The sequence below is a fragment of the Myotis davidii genome, unplaced genomic scaffold, assembly GCF_000327345.1.
Source record: "Myotis davidii unplaced genomic scaffold, ASM32734v1 scaffold204, whole genome shotgun sequence".
In the NCBI taxonomy this organism is placed as follows: Eukaryota; Metazoa; Chordata; class Mammalia; order Chiroptera; family Vespertilionidae; genus Myotis; species Myotis davidii.
The window spans coordinates 1,922,277-1,929,239 of record NW_006299715.1 but is presented as its reverse complement, the minus strand read 5'-3'; the positions used below and the strand labels follow the sequence as shown (position 1 = coordinate 1,929,239).

The 6,963-nt window shown below is 33.9% G+C and overlaps 1 protein-coding gene across 2 annotated transcripts in view; it reads left to right on the top strand.

The window, feature by feature from the left end:
* Positions 1 to 6,963, top strand: part of RAB28 (RAB28, member RAS oncogene family) — a 66,857-nt gene that overhangs the window by 40,352 nt on the left and 19,542 nt on the right. The gene's annotated exons all lie outside the window — the stretch shown is intronic.

The window sequence follows — 6,963 nt, the reverse complement described above, 5'->3', positions numbered from 1 at the left end:
TAATATATATATTATATAATATATATGCACATATATATTGATTTCAGAGAGAAAGAGAGAGGGAGAGAGAGAGAAACATCAATGCCCCACACTGGGGATCTAGCTCACAACCTAGGCGAGTGCTTTGACCAGAATTGAACCCTGACATCCTGGTTCACAGGTCGATGCTCTGCCATCTCATTTAAGTTTGCTGTTTGTCTTCTGCTCTTGGCCCCTTTTCCTTATTATTATTTTTTCTTTAGTGTTGGTTTGTATTCTCATTTTTAATATTTCATCTGGCATACTGGTGGTATTTTGAACCTTAAATAATAGTTTTGATTAAAACATCTTTTATTGTGCTTAGATGTTAGTTTTAAAAACATTTAAACAGACATAACAATCTTTTAAAACCAGTTGAAGTCTTTTTACCCCAAAACCTGTGAAACAAAACAGTGAGGTGGAGAGTGTACCAAAAACCCAAGGACGTTTTTACATTTAGATGGTATAGAGTGAAACAGAAGGTGAAGGGCTTAAGAAAACACACACACACAAACCACAGACAACAGTATGGTGATTACCAAAGGGAAGGGGGTTTGGGGGAGGTAGAAGAGGGTAAAGGAGATAAATGATGACAGAAAGACACTTGACTTTGGGTGGTGAACACACAGTACAGTATACAGATGATGTTTTATGGAATTATACATTTGAAACCTATATAGTTTTATTAACCAGTGTTACCCCAATAAATTTAATAAAAATAAAAAAAATAAGAATTCAACTGGTACAAATCAGATGACAGTGAGGAGAAAAATATGCTTAGAAGGAATATAAATAAATGTGCATCAGTAGTTTTATATATATTTTACAAATAAAATATCTCTGAAGAGTAACAAAAACTCCAGAGGCATCATTTTTAAATCAGTACAATGGCAAAGGGGTGGTGAGAAGTGTTTGACAAACAACAGGCAGGCATATTTTCACATTATGCTGTAGATGTATCATGCAATGGGTGTGATCAATTATAAAATAAGGTCTCAAACTTTTCTTTTTGGCAACTTTAAAGTTTGTACAGCTGTTTCAATGACATGCGATTCTTTATTAGTATTGGTTTCTGTGTCTTTTTTTCAGCATGCTTATTTAATATCAAAGATAGTATATTTTGATACTTGGGATTGACTTTTCTCTTGGCAATAAACAGAATTGGTCCCAAATGAGGTTTTACTGCAGTGCTTTATTTTCTTCTGAGACACTTATCTGTAAAAGACAATGTAATACAAATTGTTAATGAATTAATTCCTAATGGGGAAGATAAAAAAATATTACTAAATTTTAACAAAATATATTGTTAAATATTAGTGGAGTAATTTTATAACTTCTTAGAGTATAAGATACTATTGCTATACTTGTTTTAAAAACATTTCTTTTATTTCCATATATTTATCTCATATTGGATTATTAGCTTAGTGAATTTTTAAAAATATATCACTTGTGCCCAGCTGTTGTGTCTCAGTGGTTGAGTGTCGACCTATGGACCAGGAAGGCACGGTTTGATTCCTGGTCAAGGCACATGCTCCAGTCCCAGTGTGGGGTGTGCAGCAGTCAGCCAATCGATTCTCATTATTTCTATGTTGCTCTTCTTTCCTCTCTGAAATCAATAAAAAAATATTTTAAAACATCACTTGTGTAATGCATTCTAAGACATTATAGTGGGAGTTATTCTATAATTAGATAGTGGACATTTTTAAGGGTTTAAAATAAAGAATGATCGTTACATACTCAATTTAGAAAATATGAAAAATGCAGAAATCTTATGAAGAAAAAAACACTAATAGTTCTACCTCACAGAACCAACCATATTGTTACTATGTATATGTATTCTTTCAATCTTTTTCCACACATAAGTTTTTTCACACAAGGTTTTTAGCCTACATATTTTTTTTTGTTTTGCAGATATTTTAGATGCTTTGCTTTGAAAAACTACCTAAAACATACTGATTGGATGCTCAATAGTCTACTCATTTTCTTTTTCTTTTTGACTAGAGACCCAGTGCATAAAATTCTGCATGGGTAAGGTCTGTAGGCCTGGCTGGCAATCAGAGCCAATCAGGTTCCCCGCCTCCCCGCCTCCCCGCCTCCTCCTTCCCTCACTCCCTCAGCGCCCAGTCACCCGCCATGTTCCACACTGCCCCCTGGTGGTCAGAGCATGTCATAGTGAGCGCTCAAACTCCCTTTCTCCTAGTCGAACTCCTGAGGGGAACACTGCATATTAGCCTTTTATATATACAGGTGAATTCTTTGTGATTATTTCTGACTTAAAAATTCATGATTTTACAGTGTATTATAAAGAGGGAAAAATGAACCAGGAGTCAAACTTAAATGAATAATAGATCCCAGTAAGTTGAGAAAGTGATAGATTTGCCAGATAAAAGCAAGAGTGGAAAATTCTTATTAGTGTCTAACCTGAAAAGCAATAATGCTTATTCCTTCTAAATTTTCATGGTGTAGTCTTCATCTGTTCTTCAAATAGTGAGTATTCTAGAAGAAGGCCAATCAGAGTTTAGGAATTTCCCTTTTCATTGTTTTCCCATAATTATAATATTTATTAAGAAATCTCAGAATTTTATTCATAAATGCTAATTGTATTTTTGACATGGGAAGGAACAGTGTCAGTTTTTCTGATTAAAATTTTTTTCTTGGAGTATTCAATAAAATAAGTATTTTTGGCAATCTCAGAATCAGGTGATTCATTAACATAACAGCTATCTATCTATGAATTGTAGTCTTCAAGTGGATTTTCTGTAGTCTCTTGAAATATATGAAATATATTGTCATATAGACTGACAGCTTTCTTCTGCCTCTTTTGGGTATAAACTCATATGTTTATTGTTTTAGCTTTACAGAACATATTGCACCCATCAGATATACTTCCGAGGTTTAATTTTGAATTAGGAGCACCATGTGCAGTATTTGAGTGCATTTTAAAGTTAAAGTGTAAACCCCCCCACCTCCCCCATAAAAGACCACTAGTTGTAAGTCAAATATTCTTAGATTTGGGATTTTGGCTATGTGCATTTTTTCTCCTAAGCTAGAAAATTTTCAGTTTATCTTCCGACACCAGCTATTTACTTTTCAGATGTATGGTTTTACATGTTCATTAAGAAACAGATTTTTTATACAAGAAAGTTGAATCTTTTGAAAATGAATGCCTCATTTTGGAGTTTTAAAAATCTTGTCAAGAGTGGTTATTAAATCCCATTTTAGAATTTTCTGTAGTTTGGGATTAGCCAAAAAGTACAGAGTGGTCAGTTCAGTTTAACAAAAACAAAACAAAATGGCAGGTATCTGAAAACAAACAAAAAACTAGTTAGTGTTAAAACTTATCAACTGAATTTTGTTTATTTTAGTTTCTGTAAAGAAGCATTTTTTGGTTTAAAACTGGACACCAAAGATGGTTGTATAATTTTGTTTCCTTCTTTATCCCAGCTCCTTTCCCAACACTGCCATTTATATCCATAGAGTTATAATTTGATATGCTAATATATTGAGACCGAACTAAATTCTTTGTGAGTGGACGTAAATGTTTTCTAGGCCTCTTCAGGATCTCATCTTTTTAGGTATGAATGACTACTGATCACTATTCTGTATTTTAATATAAATTTATAAAATTGATTAAATTTTACATTTAAGTCTTAGGTTTAGGAATGAAATTTTCCTCTCAAAAGTTGTCTATTAGGAATCATCTGTACTTATGCCTTTAAATTGATCCATTATTATACTTTTTTTAGAGGAAGCATTTTTTTTGACAGTTGCCTTACTATTTATTTCTTGGCTTATTGACATATTGGGCTAACACCATCTTCTCAGAGTTTGTTACATCAAAGTTTACTATCAAAATCTAAGGGACATTTTATAATTAAGAAAATGCTTTCTGTTTTATGAGAAATGTTTTAGTTTTCTAAAATCAGTTTGGTTAAAATGCATATTGATGGCCATATAAACATAACTACATGTAAGAATTTATTGTTCTTAATATTCTTGTGAACATTTGCCCACATTCAGTTTTCTCTTATGTTTTAAAGTATTCATTCATTCATTCATTCATTTATTAACTCATTCGTTCATTTTTTCATTCATGCCTTTGTTGTACCAAGCACAATGATAGGAGGGACAGGACAGTATGATAGTATTATTATAGCAGAAGTAAATGCTTAAACAGAATCTTAAGGGGTATGCGGGAATGTGCCATACAGAGAAGGGCAAGAAAGAGTAGACCAGGAAGAAGTAAAAGAATGAGTAAATCCACATAAGTTAGGAGATAGTCTGAAATAAAGGGAAATTTAAAACATTTTGTCACAGTTGGAGTATAGAGGCATACTCCATCATAGTGATTTGAGCAGTAGTGTAGAGCAAGGGTCAGCAAACTAGGCCCATGGCCTCTTTTTGTGTGTCTTGCTATCTAAGAATGGTTTTAACATTTTTAAATTGTTGGAAGGAAATCAGTTGTCCCCCACTTCACCCCCCCAAGCCCTCCTCCCTTTTGTTATTATAAATCATGTTCTGTCATCCCACTCTCCCAATATATCTAATTTATGGTTATTGTGGGCAATTGGAAAATAGAGGAAAGTATAAAGAAGAATTAAATAGCCAGAATAAAATTGCCACTTGAAGCAGTTCTTACTATGGCTTCTGTTCATTGCCAAATCCTAGGATATGCTGGTGTCTAGGCAAGACAAATACTTTTTTTCATGCAAGTCTATGTTTGAAAGGCATAAGTCAACTTGAACCTTACTATATTTGTCACGCAGAACGTTGCAAATAAACCTATATAGAACTATACCAATATAAAATTCTTAATAAGAAAGCCCAAAACATGATATAAAGTAAGGAAGGCAGTTTATTAATTTTCCAGTTTCTTTATGCTTTTGGCATGTGGGAAAATGCTAATCTTTATGATTTATGCACAAATGTTATAGAAAGCAATAGAGTTTGCAGATAGTCACAAATGTAGAAAGATTTACTTACTCTCTAGTCCTCATTTAAACCAATTATTTCATTTTAGCCTGAAGTTAGAGGACAAGTAATTATCTATTATCCACGACCAGAGGAAATTTACATAATCTAATTAATTATAACTAAATAAATCAAAGAAATAATATGATTCTTACATACTGCCCTCCCTGTCCTTTTGATACTGACTATTGTTTGTGTCTAGTGACTCTACAGAGTTAACAATATTTATCATTATTGCTTCAGAATCCTTACAGGTCATTTTGTGGATATATATGACTGAATAGAAATACAATGCAAAGTGATTAGGCAAATCTTGTAGCGTTGAGAATCTATGAAATTGTTGGAAAATTATCAAAAACAAAGTAGCAAATGAGGATCTGGCAGTGAGGTGATAAATAATTGAAGTGAAAATCCACAAGGTTCATTACATATACAAATAGGTCAAAAGAGTATGATTTGATAAGATCTCACTCATTTGTGGAATATAATGAACAATATAAACTGATGAACAAAAACGGATCCAGAGACAGAGAAGCATTGATCAGATCGTCAAACCTCAGAGGGAAGGCAGAAGAGGGTGGGGGAAGTGAAAGAGATCAACCAAAGGACTTGTGTGCATGCATATAAGCATAACCAATGGACACAGACACTAGGGGTGTGAGGGCATGAGCGGGGGTGTGGGTAAGGGGACAATGGGGGGATAAGGACACATGTAATACCTTAATAAATAAACAAAAATATGTGTAAAGCAGTAAGAAAAAGTATACCCAGTGTAAAAAAAAAAAGAATAGAGATCCTTGGAAAAAATTACAAAAACCATGAATATTTTTCCAACTGTGACCCTTTATGATGATATGAAAAAAATTAGGTTTGAAGAGAAAACTGTCAAGTTATTATAATAATTTTAATAGGAATTTTTAATACAGTGAGATATATACAGAAGACTATGTAAAATATATGTGTAATTTAAAGGATATTCCTTGGTCAGGAAGTAGAGCATTGTCAAGCACCCAGAGGCCTTCTACCTGGTGCCTTTATCAATCCTTTCTCTGCCTTTAGAGGTAACTTATCTTGTGTCCTGATCTTTTCCTCACAGTTTTTTTAGTTTCATCATCTCTGTATGCTTCACTAAGTAATTTATAATTAGTCATTTTTAATTTGCAAGCTTTCCTTTGTGTCTTGCTGCTATTATTTAACACATGTTTGTGATATTCTCATTGTGGTGTGAGACTCTAGTTCAGTGATGGTGAACCTATGACATGCGTGTCAGAGGTGACATGAGAACTCATTTTTTGGTTTCATTTTTCTTTGTTAAATGGCATTTAAATATATAAAATAAATATCAAAAATATAAGTCTTTGTTTTATTATGGTTGCAAATATCAAAAAATTTCTATATGTGACACAGCACCAGAGTTAAGTTAGGGTTTTTCAAGATGCTGACACACCGAGCTCAAAAGGTTCGCCATCACTGTTCTAGTTCATTAATTTCAGTCATGTATTGTATTCCTGAGAAATGAAGGAGTATATATTATTTTTGACACAGTTGATATTTTGTATTTTTTCCAAAAGCCTAAAAATATTTTTCTTTATCCAGCAAGCTAGAGGCCTGGTGCACAAAATTCATGCACAGGCAGGGGGCGGGGGTCCCTTCAGCTCAGCCTGCACCCTCTCCAACCTGGGACCCTGTGGGGGATGTCCGACTGTCCCTGGGATCGGGCCTAAACCAGCAGCTGGACATCCCTCTCATAATCCTAGATTAGAGAGGGTGCAGGCTGAGCTGAGGGGACCCTATCCCACTCACAAATTTTGTGCACTGGGCCTCTAGTATGTACATATGTATGTATGTATTAACATATATAAAGAGAAGTTTTATGCAATTTCTCATAAAAATATGGGGGTGTGGAGAGACAGAGAAAGATAGAGGCAAAGAAGAAAGAGACAGAGCTGGAGACAATGAAGATATAACAGCAGC